Source organism: Macrotis lagotis, chromosome 1, assembly GCF_037893015.1.
Source record: "Macrotis lagotis isolate mMagLag1 chromosome 1, bilby.v1.9.chrom.fasta, whole genome shotgun sequence".
Lineage (NCBI taxonomy): Eukaryota > Metazoa > Chordata > Mammalia > Peramelemorphia > Peramelidae > Macrotis > Macrotis lagotis.
The window spans coordinates 363,357,150-363,376,447 of NC_133658.1; the positions used below are offsets into that span (position 1 = coordinate 363,357,150).

At 40.7% G+C, this 19,298-nt stretch overlaps 1 protein-coding gene across 1 annotated transcript in view; it reads right to left on the reverse strand.

Annotated features, from left to right (window-relative positions):
* The window catches only part of CDHR2 (cadherin related family member 2), a 59,044-nt gene extending 55,553 nt beyond the window's left edge, over window positions 1-3,491 (reverse strand). The window contains exon 1 of the mRNA XM_074229352.1: window positions 3,417-3,491. The gene's annotated coding sequence lies outside the window, so the exon portion shown is untranslated. The remainder of the gene's footprint in view (window positions 1-3,416) is intronic.
* Between the last annotated feature and the right edge of the window lie 15,807 nt (window positions 3,492-19,298).

Below are 19,298 nucleotides of genomic sequence, written 5' to 3' on the forward strand. Positions count from 1 at the left end.
CTTGACTGTTTATTTCTCTGTGCATCAGATTTTGTAAATCCATTTTCTTTTTTTTTAGGTTTTTTTTTTTTGCAAGGCAAATGGGGTTAAGTGGCTTGCCCAAGGCCACACAGCTAGGTAATTATTAAGTGTCTGAGACCGGATTTGAACCCAGGTACTCCTGACTCCAAGGCTGGTGCTTTATCTACTACGTCACCTAGCCACCCCCATGTAAATCCATTTTCATCATTTCTTCCAGCACAGTAATATTCCATTACTATGTATCAATAATTTTTTGACCATTTCCCAATCAGTGGGCATCTACTTTGCAGTTATTTATTTTTTGTCTTTGTAGCTCTATCACTTAGCACAGTACATTGTAGTACTTAATAAATGTTAATAAAATTGAAATAGTCAATAATAATCTTATTATTAGATTACTGAATCAATCAATGAAAGAACGAGTGGGAAGGATCAGAACTTTGGGAAGGAAATCTGCTTCCTAGGATCCTAGCTAACTCTCCAAGTCAAGGTTCAGTGCTGAGAGAAAATAAAACTGGGAGCCTTGTCTCTGATGCTTATCACCTACGGGGACTGCTTTAGTCAGAAATAATGGGCCTCTAGGGACCTTGAAAGCTTCCAGCTCAAGGCCTGGATAATGAGGGCAGCTGTACATTACTTTCACGTCACACTGAACAATGTTTCTCCCCTTTGATGAGGGAAGTGTCAGTAATTTATAGCCATCAACACAATAAATTATAAGCAGCTGCCAATAGGAAGCTGCTGCTCCCCTCTGACCATTCAAGCTCCCTACCATTCAAGCTTCTACTATCACCACCAAAGCCCAGGACTATATTCTCCTGAAATAATGAGGGGGTCTGGGGAGACCTAGCCCAGACAGTTCTAGATAATCATCAGCTCAGAAGGACTATGCCTGTTCAGCTGTCTGTGAGTCAATCAACCAGCTTTCATTAAACAACAAATATATGGCAGACACTATGCTAAGTGCTGGGGCCATAAAGGAAAATTAAAAAAAAAAAGTTTCTGCTCTTAAGAAACTCATGGTCTAATGAGGAAAACACAAGTAAACAGCTATGTGCAGACAAGAGGTTGATAGTAATCTCAAAGAGAAGACACTAGGATTAAGAAAACCTGAGAAAGGCTTCCTACAGAAGATGGGACCTGGTTTCCCTGACCAACCTTATCACAGAACAGCGAGAGCTAAAGACTAGGAGAGAAACCCTGGCTATGGCGATGGGATCCATTCAAATAAACCAAGAGGAGACTTAGGTGCTCTAGTGAAGAAACTGACAATTTCTAAAAGCACCCTCTGCAACCCCCAATCCCATTTCACCATCATCCTCTCCCTCAAACTTCCCCATTTCCTGTTTTTAGTCTTTGAACTTCGAACTTCCAGAGGATCATAAGGATTTTAAAGCTAAAAAAGAAAGCTTTGAAATAATACAGTCAATTCCACCCCTTGCCCCCATTTTACAGATGAGGAAAATGGAAAAAAAGAGGAGAAATGATCTGCCTAGAGTCACCCAGCCAGGCAGTATGATCCAAACATAGGTCTAACCTGTCTTCTGGTGACAAACCCAGTGTTCTTCCTATGATGTCTTATGTCATACTGCAAACTAGAAGACCCAGAAATAGCAGCTATGATGAATCAGAAAGAATTTAAGCTGAACCAGTTCAAACCCTTACTCTACTAAATTGCTCTATGACCTTAAACAATTACTTCCTCTGGGCATTTGTCTCCTCTTTTATGTAAATGAAAGTATAAGCCTAAATCCAAAAACATTTGGAGGGTTCATAAATACTGGTTTGCAAATGCTCAATGGGGATAAAAGAGAGCTCAGGGAAGTGTTAGAATAAAAATAGAAGAAATATGATCATCCTTCTCCTGAAAACGACTATGCTTAATAAATATTTAGATTCAAATTCGATATCATATTTAACACATCTGTGGAGGAAATGTTACTTGCATCACAGTTCTTTTATAGCCAAGTCCATAAAAATAACTCATAGAACACTGGACTTCTGTAAAACCCATCTCCAGTGTTATTTATATGAGTCTCTGACCATCAAACACACAATAGAAGGACAGAATCAGACAAAAAGAACACAAGCCTGGCATCCTGGTTACTTTCATTGGAGCAGTGCTGGGATTCAGTTGGTTCAGATTGGCATAAATGACAATCTAATTTTATGTTGAGTTCCTCAAAAAGGATGTTAATTTATTTGAATCCCACTACTGCACTGGAGACTTCTCTAACTGGTTCCTGCCCACTCCTCATAGCTTGGTAGAAAGGAAAATGTACTTGTCTGAGTCTTGGTCCAGTACCAATATTGTGATCCTGGGGATGCCCCCCCCTCTAAGCATCAGTTTCCCCATTTACAAAGTGGGGATGATGGCCATAGCTACTTCACTTATTTTGCAGAGTGGTCGTGAGGAAAGCATTTTCTCATCCTAAAATATGTTGCCTCTACATCCCTTCTCAGTCCTCCTCACCCTCCTTGCTATTGACCCATGCTATTGACCCAGGGAGAAAAGGGTGAAGGTGGGCATCTGCAGCCCAGAGTCCCCAGTCAGTCCTTTCTTCCCCTCAGAGATAAAATTGTCATTCATAGGAAGAAATCTCAAGAATCCTCTAGTTCAGTGGTTCTCAAACTTTTTGGCCTCAGGAGCACTTTCTACCATATATTCAAATAAAAATTATTGCAGATTCCACCAAACAGCTTTTGTTTTTGTGTGTTATATCTATCTATATTAAGCAGTTTTGAAATTATAATGCTTTAATATTATGATGAGAAGAATATTGATCTAACAGAATTCCTGCAAGACTCTCAGGAATGCCAGGAGTCCTCAGACAGCATTTGAGAACCACTGACCTAATCCTTTCATTTTACAGATGAGTCAACTGAGGTCTAGGAAAATAAAGTCATCCAGGTAAGTGGCAAAGATGGCACTTGGTTCTTTAACTCATTATCTATTTTCACTCCCATTGCTCCATCCAATTGTCTATGTTCCCAAGCATTCCCAGATGAAGGAAGGAACTGAGAAGGAATCTTGGCAGGGCAAAGGTAGAAAAGAGCAATTACTGGAAAAAAAACTTTAAGTTGACTGTAGTGGTCAAAGTTACTATGAGAGGGCACTGCCTCCTAGGCCCCCAGAAGCAGCAGCCTATGACTCTGTGGCATCATTCTTATTAAGTTTAAAGCTAGAATCAGCTTCTGTCCAGATATTACCCCTAAGTCCCCGTCCTGGACAGCTTTCCCTGAATTCATGCCATCTAAAACATTCTGTACCATCACTACCCAGGTAACCACACAAAGTCCAGTCTTGGAGAGCCAGTTTCCATGAACTCTCTCACAGCCCTCCTGGTCAGACAAGAAGCTGACCATCAATCCCACCCTGTGTCTTGTTGTCATACCTGAAGCACAGGCCCAGCTCTGGTAGATGTTGGTCCTGACTTGAACTGTGGAACTCTGAGCCCCACAGACTTTGGTTCCTTGTCTCCACTCCTCTTCTTGGTAATCATTAACTATGCCAGTGGCCCTTCTTCCTGCCCAGCCCTCCTCAGACCTTTCTTTATGTTCTCAGGAGTAGGGAAGGAATATTTATAGGAGAGATCCTGGGATCTTTCCCATTATAGTGGGAACCAACCAGCAGACTGTGGAGAAAAGCGTCTCTGGGAAGACTAGGAATGAGATGCTAAAGATGGAGATTGAGAGAAGATTAACAAGAAATGGTAGAGAAGTAAAAACCTTAGAAAAAAGCCCTGAGACTACACTGGGAGCCTCACCTCCCATAACTCCCAGGGTCATCTCTGAGCATGCTTCTCTCTCTGGCCCTAGTTCAAGCTCCTACAGGAGATGAAATGCCTGGAAGAACATCTGCCTCCCTGCTGAAGAGCCACCAAAAAAGCCACCCTTTCTCTGAATTGGGTCCCTATGAATCAATACTCCATTAGGAGAATGCCTGAGATACCAGAACATGGTGGTTTTCCATGCCAGTGACCTGGGGAATGAGTAAAATATAACAAAAGTTCTGCACTTAGAGACCGAAACACCCAAGTTCCAGGTCTAACACTGATGGGACATTTGGGCATGACTAAGTGAGAAAGCATGATCTAGCGAACTAAGTTCAAATCCTGCCTCTGATACTCCAATTGTGTGAGCCCTGACAAGACATTTAACCTCTCTGAATCTCAGTTTCTTTATCTGTTACTTCCAGCTCTAAATCAATGATCTTATTATGCCTTTCTGGGTCTCAGTTTCTTCCTATAAAAATTAAAAGACAGAGTGGGGGAATGGAGGAAGAAGGGGGAAGATAGGTGACAAAATATATAAAGCATTGGCCCTGGAGTCAGGAGGACCTGAGTTCAAATCTAGTCTCAGACACTAGCTATATATGATCCTGGATAAATCACTTAACTCCCAATTGCTTCAAAAAAATTTTAAAAAAGGAAGAGATTAGACTAAATTAGGGGTTCTTATTCTGAGGTCCATAAACCTGAATGAGTGGGGAAAATTGCCTTTTTTTCATTAACCTCTGACAGAAATATAATGTAACAAACCACAGTGGTATTAGACGTCACCAGCCTGCCACAGGGTTCCAGAACCCTTGGAGCTCTAAGGTTTCTTCCAGGATCTTAGATTCAATTTTTTCATTCACCAACCATTTATGAAGCATCTGTGAGGCATAAATTGCCATTTTAGGCTCCTTTGTCTTCTAAAAACACAAGAGCATAGGGTCGAGGAATTGAAGGAGGGTGGAAGAGCTGGTAAAGGGACTTACCTCAGGACTCCTTAGCTTTTTCTGTGGTGGTAGACATAGAATTCAATCTCTTCCCCAAGCCTAGGTCCCATCCTGGTTGAGTTTCCCAGGGTCTTGACATGAGAGTGTGGGGCCCACCAGCCCTTTAAAGTCTCTTGTAGACAGAGTGGGTATTGTCCAGGAGGCAACCAGGCGTAAGCAGGCAAGCTGAGGGTCTGAGGGCAGATTGAAGGCCAGAGAAAGGGACATGGGCCCCAGGTTCTGGGCTGTGGATACCCCCCTTCACCCTTCTCTCCCTGAAGAGCATGGTTCAGTAGCAAGAAGGGGTGAGGGAAACTGAGATGGGGGTGCAGAGGCAGCAGAGGGGAAGAGGCAGGAGATAGGTATTCTAGTTACTGGTCTGTCACTAATTTTCCATTACTTTGGACTAATGAGTCTCTTCTCTCTGGCTTCAGTTTCCCTTTCTGTGAAATTAAGGAATTAGAATAGTCAAAACCAGTTCTCACATCAGCTTCCTACAAAGAGAAGAACCCTAACTTTTGAGTCAAACAATTTGGGTTCAAATTCCCCTTAGCACCTGAATGACTTTAAGTAAGTCACTTGAACTTTCCTCAGACCCAGTTTCCTTCTCTGAAAAAAGATGGAATTGCTGAGAAATAAATTGATTTTGGAGAGCAAAAAGAGAATCAAACTATGCAAACTTTTCAAGGTCAGGATCATTTTCTCATTTTTTACTTATACACAACCTTATACATAGCAAAAGCTTAATAAATGTTATTGAATCAAAAATAAAAAAATGAAGGAACCAGTCTAGATGATTTTTAAAGTCTTTCCAGCATGAGCATTATATAATTCTATGCATCCAAAGGCGAAGCAACATTTCTCTTATCACTCTTAGTTTATAGATAAGGAACAGGGAAAGTAACTTTGTAAGGTCACCTGGCATTTTGTGAAAGAGTTGGGATAAGAATTCAGATTTCCTGCTTCTCTGCTCTGGACTTTTTCCAGTTCCTTCTTATTGAAGGGAAGAAAGAATGATATAGACTACATATAACAGTTCCTCCAAATTATATGCTAATTCAAATTGTCTTTGGGGAGGAGACAAACATTCTTCCGTGATGTAGGATCTTGAAAATGTCCTGTAGTCTAGGACCTCTACAACATAGGCTCATAGATATAGTATTCATCTCATTTTACAGATGAAGAAACTGAGTGACCTGTCTAAAATTACCCAGGCAAAAAGCTTAAGGACTGGGAATCAAACCTAGGTCCTCTGACTTCAAATCCAGGCCCCTTTTCATCTCATCTCTACCCTTATGGGGGAGGTGGGAGAGGAAATAACTCTCTGGAGTTGTAGGGAAGAAGAAAATGCTGGAGGTAGTTATTAGTAAAGGTTCTGAGGTTAAAGGTGATGCAGAAGTCTCCATTTTACAGGAGGAGAAACTAGAGCCCAGATAGAAGAAGTCTCTTGCCCAGGTTGCATATCTTGTAAATGGCAAAAATTGGAGTCAAAGCCAATGTCCACATTAGGGTTAATTCTATTGAGGGACACACTTCTGTTCTGACAATTGGAATTAAAGATTTATTCTGAGAGGTCTTAGGGAGCTGTCAGATTAGAGCTGGGGACAGTGATGATCAACCCAAGTGATCTTCTGTCACCTCCTGGCCAACTCTGTATGACAGGTCAGAGCAGACCTGGGGATATGGAACAAGATGGATGCCCCAAGAAGTCCCTAATCACTGGGAAACAGTTCCAAAGAGGGCAAGGATGGGGCAGAATAGGAAAGTGTCGAGGGGAAGCACCAGTACCCCAAATAATGGAGAATCTTCCACGATTATCTAAGCAAAGGTAGACAGAGCTATGCTCTTTGGGACAATGAGCCCCAGATAAAAGAAATAGCGCACCCTCAGACAGGACTAAAAGCAGGGGCTTTGGCCAAGATGCTGCCTAGAAGCCTAGTGTCAGAGTCTCCAGAATGACTTACTTGGGTCAGGAAAAATTAAAAATATTTATTTATTAAGTGCTTCTAGGCACTGGGCTAAATTCTGTAAATACAATGAAAAGTAAAAGGCTAGTAAAAAATAAACGTAAATTTTAAAAAGTAAAAGGGTGAAGAAACTTTTGGGAAGACTCCCCAAAGGTAGAGTTGTTTTGGGCTTAAGAGCAAAACCAAGTTAGGTTAAAGGCACTTTGATTGATAAGTCACCTAATCAAGCAACCTTCAGTTAGTCTGTGTGGAAAAGCTCAGCCTAAGGGTCAAACTTCCCATCCAATGGGTGTTTACTTTTGAATACCACTATCCTACAGCTCATCTAACCAAAGAAGGTTGCCCCATGGGGGCAAGCTGAAGAAAAGGCTGAGGAGATCCCAGGAAGAGGATGGGAGGAGTCAGGGGAGGAGGAATTCCAGTTAGGACCTCAAGGCCTATTTGTGTCATTAGAAAGGCAAATATTTCATTTTTCTGAGTCTTTTCTAATCACCCTTAACAAATGCTACTCGACTTCAATACCAAAGGTACAGGAATGGACCTGGAACACTCCTCTCAGTTCCCTAAAGGTTAATATCTCCTAAAGGGAATACTCATCAATAGGGGAATTTTTAATGACTTGTTATAGAAATATGTTTAAAACTCATTCACCATTTACAAAAGAGACAACTAAGTACTAACAAGCTACAAACAGGATAATCAGAAAATAACAAACAGAAAGAAAGCACTAGAATTAAGGGGGACAGGAAAAACTTCCTGTAGAAGGTGGTATTCTAATTAAAGCTATATATAATCATATGAAAAAATGCTCCACATCATTATTGAATGCATTTAAAATAACTTTGAATACCACCTCATACCTATCACATTGGCTAAGATGGCAAAAAGTGAATATGAACAATGTTGGAGAGCGTGTGAGAAGATTGGGATATTGATACACTATTGGTGGAGTTGTGAACCAATCCAGACACTCTGGAGAACAATATGGAACTAAGCCTAACGAGTAATAAAACTGATCTTACCCTTTGACCCAACAATACCAATACTAGGCCTATATTCAAAAGAAATAAAAAATGGGAAAAGTCCCACATGTTCAAAAATATTTATAGTAGGTCTTTTTGTAGTGGCAAAGAGTGGGAAATTGAGGGGATAGTCATCAATTGGGGAATAATGGAATAAATTATAGTATATGAATGTTATGGAGTACTGTTGTTCTATAAAAAACAATGAATGGTCGAACTTTAGAGAATAATGAATAGATTTACATGAAGTGATACTGAGCAAAAGGAGCAGAACCAAGAAAGCATTGTACACATTAGCAACAACATTGTGAATTGATCATTTATGATGGATGTAGTTCAGACATCTAGGACAACCTTGGGAGACCTGTAATAGACAATACCATCCACATCCAGAGGGGAAAAACAACAACAAAAAAACGCCACAGAATCTGAATGGATACTGTGCTCACTTTTTTAAAAAACTTCTCATATTTTTTCTTTCCTATTCCATAATTTTCTTTCTTTTCCCTTGGTCCTAATTTTTCATACACAAAATGATGAATATGTGGGCATGTTGAACATGGATGTACATGTACAACTATTAACAGACTGATTGCTGCTTGAGGTGGGGTATGGAAAGAGAGAGAGGTGAAAAAATGTAACTTTTGAATATACAGATGAATGAATATTGGAAGGTTTACATGGCATGTATTTGGAAAAATAAATTTAAACTATATTAAAAAAAGAAGGGGCAGCTAGGTGGTGCAGTGGATAGAGAACCAGCCCTGGAGGACCTAAGTTCAAATCCGGTCTCAGATACTTAATAATAATTACCTAGCCATGGGACCTTGGGCAAGTCACTTAACCCCATTGCCTTTAAAAAAAAAAAAAAGGATGGCATTCTAGATGGGACTTAAAGGAAGCCAGGAGGTGGGAATGTAGAGGGAGAGCTTTCTAGGCAAGGAGAAACTATTTAGCTATCCTTAGTATTTTCTTTTTTTTTTCTTTTTAGGTTTTTGCAAGGCAAACAGGGTTAAGTGGCTTGCCCAAGGCCACACAGGTAGGTAATTATTAAGTGTCTGAGATCGGATTTGAACCCAGGTACTCCTGACTCCAGGGCCAGTGCTTTATCCACTGCGCCACCTAGCCGTCCCAATCCTTAGTATTTTCAATGATACCCTTTATGAGTATTCAGGATTACAAGGCTTCAAATTGTAAAATCATATTTAATAAAAAACACATAGGCAAGAGAAGGAACATGGCCTAGGGGAGAGAGGGCTGCTTTGTGGGCAGAAAGATCTGAATTCATGTTTTATATCTGACACATGCTGGCTATGTGCCCATGGGCAAGCAACTGAAGTGCTCCATGAAATTCTCTGAGACTGGAAGTCACAGATAAGTTGCCTATCTGCACTATTAGAAGAAGTTCACTAACTGGGAATCTCCTACATTGATAAAATCATGGATCCAGACACATACACAAACAAAATGAGCACAGGAAGGACTTGTATCCACACCCAATGAAAATCAATGATTAGCCCTTTTCAGTCCTTAGAACCAGTTAGATGGCAGAGTGAATAGAACCCTGAACCTGAAATCCAGAAAACCCAAATTCAGATACTAGCCACAGACACTAGCAGCATAAACCTGGACAAGTTACTTTGACCAATGTTTGCTTCAGTTTCCTCATCTGTAAAACAGTGCTAGAAACAGCACTACATAGGGGTATAAATGAGAATCAACTGAGATAGTATTTATGGAGTATTTAGCTCAGTGACTTGCACATTGTTATTGTTCAGTGGTGTCCAACTCTTTGTGACCCTGTGGACCATAGCATGCAAATACTGCACCTGGGATTTTTCTTGGCACAGTTACTAGAGTGGTTTGCCATTTCCTTCTCCAATAGATTAAGGTAAACAAAGGTTATATGACTTGTCCAGGGTCACATGACTAGGAAGGGTATAAGGTTGGATTTGAACTCATCTTCCTGACTCCAGGCCCAGGAGCTCTATCCACTGAACCATCTAGGTACCTCTTTGCTTCCTGGAAGCTTATTTCCTTCTTTCCTCCCTCCCAAGGGTCACACTCCAGCTGCAATATTCTGCCTCCTATGATTTTTAATCTTGGCTATGTCATGATTGGTCCATTCAAAATGAAGAAGATAGAATTTTCCTATTTACCCCTACTCCCTTAACAATTCCAATGTCTTTTCTCCATTAACAGTAGCAGACAAAATGCTGGAGCAGAAAATGCCCAGTCTTAGAGATAGAATATCCAAATTTCAACCCCCATTCTGATATTTCACAACTGTGCAATGCTAAATGACTTGCTTTGCCTTTCTCTGTGGAAGGTTCCTGATCCATGAAATGGAGATGATCATATTGGTAAAATACTGTTGACTAGTGTGACCATTTAATCTGTAGTGAAAAGGAATTTATCTCTATAAAAATAAGATATGGGACCTGGAAAGCCCAATCCCATGTTCTTAATGGAGACTGGAATTTTCTATCCTTTGATGGAACAAGAGAACCATAGTTGGGTACTCATCCTTCTACTCTCCTCTCTCCAAGAGGGTAATTAGGTTAATTATATCTATCTTCTGTACATCAGATATTGGTAACTTGGAAGTATTTTGCTCTTTGGAAGTTCAGAATCATAGCCCTTTCCCCTGGTTATCCTGGGTAAGAAGTTGTCCTAATCCAGATCAGGAAAGGTAGTAGTAATATCTTACTTAGTTCAGAACTCTTTCATCAAAAGCTTGTTACACTAAAAACAATAAGGACACATATTTATCCCTGCAACAAAAATTGAAGTTATACTGATTAGGATGGAAGATAGAATATAAAAAGAGTCAATGGAGTCAGGAGCAAGCTCACTTCTCAGCTAAAGGAGAGAAGAATCTCACCAGAGAAACTCATTCTTTGTAGGGATTGAGCTTGCAAGTACTGGGAACCCAGTAACAGAGGATTAGCTTTTCATACATATCTGCAATTCCAGGGATACAAAGAAATTCCAAATGTCCTTGGGGGTGCATGGAGGACTATATTTGCTTTCGTCACCTCATGGAGTTATTGTAAAGGAAATGTTCTGCAAACATTAGATGATTATGGAAATGAATATTCAGACTGATGTTTGTCTTTCATTTTCAAAGAAGACTGACATCAGGGAAATGAAGCCATGATAAGCACATGAATTGGATTTGAGTGAGGGGGTGTTGTGCAAAGTCACCATCCTTACTTTTTCCTCCAGAGCCATATGAATCCAGTGGTCAAATATGAATCAGAACCAGTGGAGATGGCTCTGGATGCAAGGCAATCAAGGTTAAGTGACTTGCCCAAAGTCACACAGCTAATAGGTGTCAAGTGTCTGAGGTTGGAACTCAGGCCCTCCTGATTACAGACTGGGTCTCTATGTACTACCACACCTAAGATTATAGTCCCCTCAGTTACCTGGACTCAAAATTACTCCTTCCTCACCTATCTGTCCCTCTTCTTCATTTCCATGGACAATAGCTAGTTGAAAATGCTCTTCTCCTAGCTTCTCTTATCACTTCTCTTACATTAACTCTTACCTGGTTTTCCTGCTTCCTGTATCTCAATTCTGCCCCATTTTGATAGTTATGGGTTCCTAATTTTAGAGCTAGAAGAATATTAAACTATCACAAGCCCACCCTCCCCAATTTGACTTCAATCTATCCTTGTAGCTAAGCTGTATCCCATATTACTTCCCTTCCTACAGTATCACAAAACTGGATAATTTGCAGTCTTCCCCAAACACTCTGCATTTTCTTGCCTTTGAGCCTTTGTTAATAGTTAGCTCAAATACCATCTTCTTCAAGAAAGTTTCTTTTTTCTTGGGGGGGGGGGGGGGTTTACAAAGCAATGGGACTTGCCCAAAGTCACATAGCTAAGTAATTATTAAGTGTCTGAGGCTGGATTTGAACTCAGGTCTTCCTGATTCCAGGGCTGGTGCTCTATCCCCCCCACACACACACATCTAGCTGCCTCTAAGAAACTTTAATTCACTCCTCTACATCTGTTCCAGAGTCAGAAAAGGCCTTGCTAATATAGCACATACCAAAGTCAGCAAGGGCTGAATTTGACCTCCCATTTTTTTTCTAGTGTCCTGACCTTTTTGACTCATATTCCTGTCTTCAAAAGGTTCTAGCCTACTGCTTAATTTGCCACACCTAGACCTCTGGAGCCAGTTACAATTAACCTGACCAACCTAAGAGTGACTATTCTAACCCATGACCTCTCAACTATCTCACCTTAGAACTGTCCCAGGTAGCCCTTTCCCTTTTTTCATCCTTGTTGCTATTTCTCAGAATGAGAGTTAGGAGACACCCAGGCCCAGCCCATTCTGGGCAATAAATAGACCTATAAAAAACAGTCATCATCAGGAAACCTGAGCTCTGTCTCATCCTAGTCCCACCAATAGATGAGTCTGGCCATTCTCTTTCCGTCTCTGAGTTTCAGTTGTTGTTTTTTTTAATCTATAAAACCACAGGTTATATTCAATGTATAGTCTAAGATTATCTTCTAGTTCTTAGTTTGTGTTCTAAGGTCCCTTACTGAACTAAGCTCCCAGGAGCTTTCCCTTGGCCTCAAGGCTTCTTCTTTACCTAGAACAAGAGCTACCTCTCTCACACACCAACCTCCAATTGCCTTCATCAGTGCTCCCCCACTACATACACACCTGAGATGGTATCTGTTCTGCAGGTCACATTCCTACTTAATATTAATTTCCTATCATCATTAGAATATAAATTTCTTGAAAGCAGGAATGGTTTTGCCTTTGGTTTTGTGTCCTCAGCTCCTTTCACTGGCTGACACATTATAGATGTTTAATAATGCTTGTTGATTGGTTGACTAGTGGTTTGGCTTGGACCCCCTACCCCTATTCCTGGGAGGAAGCAAAAACTGTCGAATGAGCTGCTTAGCTGTCTAGCTCTCTTCAACATCCTCCCAGCCCTTCTCATATCCCCCAAATCCCCACTGTAGTCCTGCTCCATTTTTCTAGCAGAACAGAGCCTTGGTTTGTCAACTCCCCTCTTGCCTCAGTCTCTCGGGTCCTCCCCATCCCTTTCTTCTCAGTTGAGCCTAGCCCAATCCTCTCTTTCTTTGCCCTGGCACCTTGAACAACCTGGTTGAGCTATGAACATGGAAGCTTAGATCTAGAAAGGGAAGGGACCTTATAAGTCATCTGGTCTATTTAATAGATAAGAAAATGCAAGTCACAGAGATCAAGTCAGGATCACAAGATAATAAATACCAGAAAAATGAGTCAGACTCAGGTCATTGACTCAAAATGCATCATTCTTCTCCCACTCCCCCTGATTTCCTGCTCCCCTCATTATCTTCAATCAGGGGAAGACTTCCCCATTCACTTATCTCCCCCATTTTACATTCCTCTTTTACCCAAAAACTAATCTAATGGTCCTCTCCTCCCCCTTCTCCTGGGGACTCTTCAGTACTTTTGTTTTTGAACCTATCAACTCCATTAAAGCCTAGCTCCCAGATATTAGCTCTTGTCTCTCCTCTTCCTTCTTTCTTCCTTCAAATTTTCTTAGAGTACCATATCAAGATCTTTGTCCTGTGTACCCTTCTCTCATTTATGTCTGTGTACTATTCTCTTATACTACAAGGATGGTCCTTCAGGGTCCAGGCCCCCAACAGCTTGGGCATGAAACCTGGAATTGCTCCACACCTCAAGTGATTTCCCCTTCTGCCATGTTTCTAGAAACACAAAAGAACCTGGACCCGAACTTTCCAAAGAGGTACTTTCCAGACTTTCCTTTTTTCCTCAGTCATGGTGACCCTTCCTGACCTGACTGGGGGAAACCACACCCTGTAATTAATTCTTGAACCCATTAAAAACCCACTAAAACTCATTAAAAGTTAACCAGTAGGGATTGGTGGGTTGAACACAAAAGATGACTTTTTTTAACTTTTAAATTTATTTATTTTGAATTTTACAATTTTCCCCCTAATCTCGCTTCCCTCCTCCCACCCCCAACAGAATGCAGTCTGTTAGTCTTTACGTTGTTTCCATGGTATACATTGATCTAAGTTGAATGTGATGAGAGAGAAATCATATTATTAAGGAATAAAAATTAAGTATAAGAGATAGCAAAATTACATAGTAAGATAACAGTTTTTATTTATTTTGTTCAAACTCCACAATTTTTTCCTCTGGATACAGATGGTATTCTCCATCACAGATACCCTAAAATTGTGCCCGATTGTTGCACTGATGGAATGAACAAGTCCATTAAGGTTGATCATCACCCCCATGTTGCTGTCAGGGTGTACAATGTTCTTCTGGTTCTGCTCATCTCACTCAGCATCAGTTCATGCAAATCCTTCCAGGCTTCTCCGAATCCCCATCCCTCCTGGTTTCTAATAGAACAATAGAACAATAGTGTTCCATCATTAAGCCATTCCCCATGATGGGCATTCACTCAATTTCCAATTCTTTGCCACCAGAAACAGGGCTGCTATGAATATTTTTGTACAAGTAATGTTTTTACCCTTTTTTCATAATCTTTTCAGGGCATAGACCCAGTAGTGGTATTGCTGGATCAAAGGGTATGCACATTTTTGTTGCCCACAAAAGATGACTTTTAAGGTCCTGTATGTCCTGTGCTTTCTGTCTCCCTTTTATAGGTGTGAAAACTAAGGTTTGGAGAAAAGGGAAGAAGGGAATATAGTGAAATGGAGAAGAGTCAGAAGTCAGTAAAATGAAGTGGTTGTACTTAGATGATCATTAAATTTTCTTCTAGTCAAACCTAATAGTCTATCTTTCTCTAGATAGGCTAACAGCTGTCTAGAGAAAAGCAACTCACTCAAGGTCATCTAGTGAATCAGAGAAAGATTCTAAACCAGGGGGTCAAACATGAGGCCCTCTTGTGGCCCAGACTTCCCAGGACAGTCTAAACCAGATTAAAATGTAATAGAGAAGTATTTAACAAAATAAATAAAAACACTATAGAACATAGATAACATTACATTTTAAACTAAGTTAATATATAACCTGCTGGGATCCAGATAATGACCCCGTTCTATTTGAATTTGACACTTTTTTTTTTTAGGTTTTTGCAAGGCAAATGGGGTTAAGTGGTTTGCCCAAGGCCACACAGCTAGGTAATTATTAAGTGTCTGAGGCCAGATTTGAACTCAGGTACTCCTGACTCCAGGACAGGTGCTCTTATCCACTGTGCCACCTAGCCGCCCCTATTTCACACCACTTTCTGGACTAAACTATGGGTCTACTGATCCCAAGGCCAAGTTCACTGCCCCCACATGGTCTTCCTTTTCAAATTCTGACTTCAGCTCTGAGACAGTTTTTATAACCTTATTTGGAGAAGGGGACTCCAGGAACCAAGGCTCCCTAAGCTCAGGCTCTATGACAGGAACTCAGGAATATCCACTCAGTGGGGATTCCTGGCAGTCAAATATTAATGGTTGACAATAAGCACTACTAACTTTTGACAATATATCAATGTCATCAGGATATCCCAGAGCAAGACACTGGCTTTGAAGCCATATGACTTAGAAGAATTGTTAAGGACTGTTGTGTGTGGGAGTACTGTAAAATCTTCATTACCTGGTATCCTTGAACACCAGAACATTGTTTTACTAAGTGCCACAGGGGTGGGAATGGACCAGGGACTGGGGAGTACATTTAAGCACTTGTATTTTGATAAATAAATGGAGACCTTGTCTTCCTTGTCTCCCACTCTTTCAACCTGGGGAAGGATAAGTGAGTCCAGAAACGGATTCAACAAAGAATGACTGGGATGGGAAGGAAACTAGAATCTGCCCTACCCTAGTATACTTTGAAAAAACTGAGGATTCTGAGTAAGATTTGGATTGTGAAAGGGAAGGGAATATATTTTCCCAAAATAGCTCATTTTGTCATCATGATTAGACCTCTACTCTTTCCCCTTCCTACTCCTTTTCCAGGTCTGGAACCATCATAAAATGGACCAAGTCATCTTTATTAGTTGGTTGACTCCCTTGGGCCACTATTTCAGGAAAGCCATTCTTCATTTTCCCTCTTACCCTCCCCTGAACCAGCCTCCCCCCTTGTCTGAAGCAGTTCTGCAACCTTTATCAAAGGTTGTCCCTGGATGGTCAATCACATCCTATGGCCCACCCCTGTAACCTTTTGAGGACCATTTGCCCTTTTCTGTTCTCTATTTCCCTATATGTGTTCTCCCCCATTAGAATGTAAGCTCTTGTGCAGCTAGGTGGCACAGTGAATAGCTTACTGACCCTGGAGTCAGGAGGACCTGAGTTAAAATCTTAACTCAGACATTTAATACCTATCTGTGTGACCTTGGGCAAGTTTCGTAACCCCATTGCCTTGCAAAAAAAACAAAAAACAAGGCAAGGCCTCTGTTTTATTTATATCTCCAGGGCTTAGGGGAGTGCTTGGTACATATATTTAATATGGTACATTTAATAAATGCATTTTCATTCATTTATTTATAGTTACTGGAAATAGTGTGTCAGCCTATTCCCCTATAGTTCCATTCACCATACCTGTAACTTTCCAAAGAAAATACTTCTCTCTGTCCACCAGTCTCCATATGTGTTGTCTCCTCCTTTTAAATGTAAGCCTGCATTACCTACATCACCAGCTTGTTGTAAAGAAAGTTTCATAAACTTTTCAAAGCACTGTATGAATGCTAGTTGTAATTTTTAGAGATATTTTAAAGCCATGTGGAATCTTGGTGAACTTTCTGAATTTTTTTAATTAATAAAAATATCTATTTTTTAAACCTCATACCAAATATTCATAGTTAAGCAAAACAAATCCTAAATATTGGTCATGTCCAAATAAATCATTGGTTGCATTCTGTACCCCAAGTGCATCTCCTCTCTAACAGGAGTTTCATGCTTATTATTTCAAAAGACTATGGGGCAGGGGTGGCTAGGTGGCCTAGTGGATAAAGCACTGGTCTTGGAGTCAGGAGTACCTGGGTTCAAATCCGGTCTCAGGCACTTAATAATTACCTAGCTGTGTGGCCTTGGGCAAGCCACTTAACCCCATTTGCCTTGCAAAAACCAAAAAAAAAAAAAAAAAAAAAGACTATGAGGCATCTGTAATCATAGTTGGTCATCACATTGATCTGAGTAGACTTTCAAAGTGTTTTGTCTTGACAATGCTGTTGTTATTATAGAAATTGTTCATCTGGCTCTACTCACTTCACTCTGCATCAGTTCACATAAGTCTTCCCAGGTTTCCCTGAAATCATCCCTTTCAGTGTTTCTTATGATATTCCATTATATTCATATAACATGATTCATTTGGCTATTTCCAATGTATGAGCACCCTCAAGAGGACTTAGAATGGATAACGGATATATTTTTTAATATCCTGACTGGGCAACTAGTAACCTTGGTCCCAGGACTGACTCACTTTTACAGCTTTTACAGCACCAGGTTAGACCTCTGGGAGAGTCTTAGTTAGGGGCATGTATTTTCTTTCCCGATGCCCCAGTCCAATAGCAACTCCATCTATTTCCTCTCTGCTCATCTTGGCTATAAACTCTGCCTTAATAGTAAAACCAATTAAAACAGTACCTTCTTGAGGATGGTGGGAACTGAGGAGAAACAAGTCAAGTTTATGCAATAAATCTCTAGATTCTTGGGAATTCTACGCCTTTCTTAAGAGGGACACAGTTCTGAAAGTGGAAGAACAAGAGGACTAATCCCTTGACAAAGATAGTAGTGGGAAACCAAGGAACCCAGCTCCCTTGTAAATCACAGCATCCCATTTGGATCTCAAATCTCTAGTTGTACTGAGTTCTGAGATGGAATCCCTCCTTGCCTGAAGCTACATACTACTACATAGCAAAAGTCTGGTGATTCCCTGGCCCTAGCAAAACCTATGACTTTGATTCTTAGGAGTCAAGTGTGGCTACATTTCTCTGATTTAGTTGCTATGTATTCTTTTTTTTTTTCATTTTTGCAAGGCAATGGGGTTAGGGGACTTGCAGCTAAGTAAGGACTTACAGCTAAGTAAACTTAATTTAAGCCTGTGAGTCTGGGGCCATATTTAAACTCAGATCCTTCTGACTCCAGCAGTGGTGCTCTATCCACTGCACTACCTAACTGCTCCTGCTGACATGTACTTTTGTTAGGTTATTTTTTGGGGTTGTTTTTTTTTTGCAAGGCAATGGGGTTAAGTGGCCTGCCCAAGGCCACACAGCTTGGCAATTATTAAGTGTCTGAGGTCAGATTTGAACTCAGGTACTCCTGACTCCAAGGCTAGTGCTCTACCCACTGCGCCACCTAGCTGCCCCAACACCACCTAGCCACCCCTGACATGTACTTTTGAACTACAGAGCTGCTAGGTGGCATGTGGATAGCACAATGGGGCTTGAATCAGAAAGATTCATCTTCAAGGGTTTAAATGTGACCTCAGATTTAAGCTGTCTGATCATGGGTAAGTCTCATTCATAAAATGAACCGGCAAACCTCCCAAGTATCTTCACTACAAAAACTCTTTAAGTTGGGTTAGGAAGAGACAACTGAACATCAACAAAATTGGACAGGTAAATGTGAAAGGCGGTGCTTCTGAGGGCTCCTGCTTAGAAACAAACCCATCTTTAAATATTTATGCCAAAACACTATTGGATATTGTTTTGTTTTTAATGGTTTAGTAATTTTATCTAGTGACAAATCAGGTATAACTGCACATGTGCTTTTTTATCTTGCTGCAAGATTACAAGCTTTGTATTCTTTTAAGCAAGTGATCTTTTTAATTCTTCTTTATGATTGGTTTTCTGAACTTTCAATATTTTTAAATGGTCAAAATGATAAATATTCTGAAATTTGTAATTTCTTCAGTATGATCAAAAGTAGTATATATAATATATATGGAGATAATGACTTCAAATAACTGCTTTATTTACTGGTGACTTAAAACTTCAGTTTAATAACTGATAATTTTTTTTTGAAAACAGCTTAAATTTCTTAACTTGAAAAAAGACTGGTTAGAAATCATCTTCCCTTTTGTTTCCACTCCTCACCCCCCACCACTCAGCACGGTGCTTGACTATGGTAAGCCCTTAATAAGTGTGTATTCATTCATTCATGATTGCTGTCTTCAACTATTTGAAGAACTGCAATGGGAAGGTATTGGACCTGCTCTGCTTGGCCCTACAGGGCAAAAATAAATCTTTTCAAATACCTTCTGTGTCCTCTTATACTGTAAACTCCTCAGCCCAGTTTTTAAACTCTTCCATAAAGCCAAGTGCAACCTTTCCAGCCTCATTTCGTGTAATTGCCCCTCACACGCTCTTTATTCCCACCGAAGGGGATACCGGCGGCTCCTGGTGCCCCGTATTTCAGTTTCTTCCCCTTTATTTTCTTCCGAGCATCGCAGCACATTATCTCGGTTCTCGGCAAACTCTTCTTCCTTGAAACTTCAAGTGCAAGTTCTTCCTGGCGCGTGCCCAGATCCGCCCCCCGCCCGTGCCAGACTCCCGGGTATTTACGCTTGGCCGGCGGCGCCCCGGAGCGAAGCCCGCTC